A 372-nucleotide genomic window follows, 5' to 3' on the forward strand; every position below is an offset into this window, starting at 1 on the left:
TGTGTATTATAGCCACATGCCTGTTTACAGAGCCTGGGCTGTGTATTAACACAGTTTACAGAGCCTGGGCTGTGTATTAACCCTGTTTACAGAGCCTGGGCTGTGTATTAACCCAGTTTACAGAGCCTGGGCTGTGTATTAACCCTGTTTACAGAGCCTGGGCTGTGTATTAACCCAGTTTACAGAGCCTGGGCTGTGTATTAACCCTGTTTACAGAGCCTGGGCTGTGTATTAACCCTGTTTACAGAGCCTGGGCTGTGTATTAACCCTGTTTACAGAGCCTGGGCTGTGTATTAACCCTGTTTACAGAGCCTGGGCTGTGTATTAACCCAGTTTACAGAGCCTGGGCTGTGTATTAACCCTGTTTACAGA

This window comes from Ammodytes marinus (genome assembly GCF_949987685.1).
Source record: "Ammodytes marinus genome assembly, chromosome: 20".
NCBI lineage: Eukaryota > Metazoa > Chordata > Actinopteri > Uranoscopiformes > Ammodytidae > Ammodytes > Ammodytes marinus.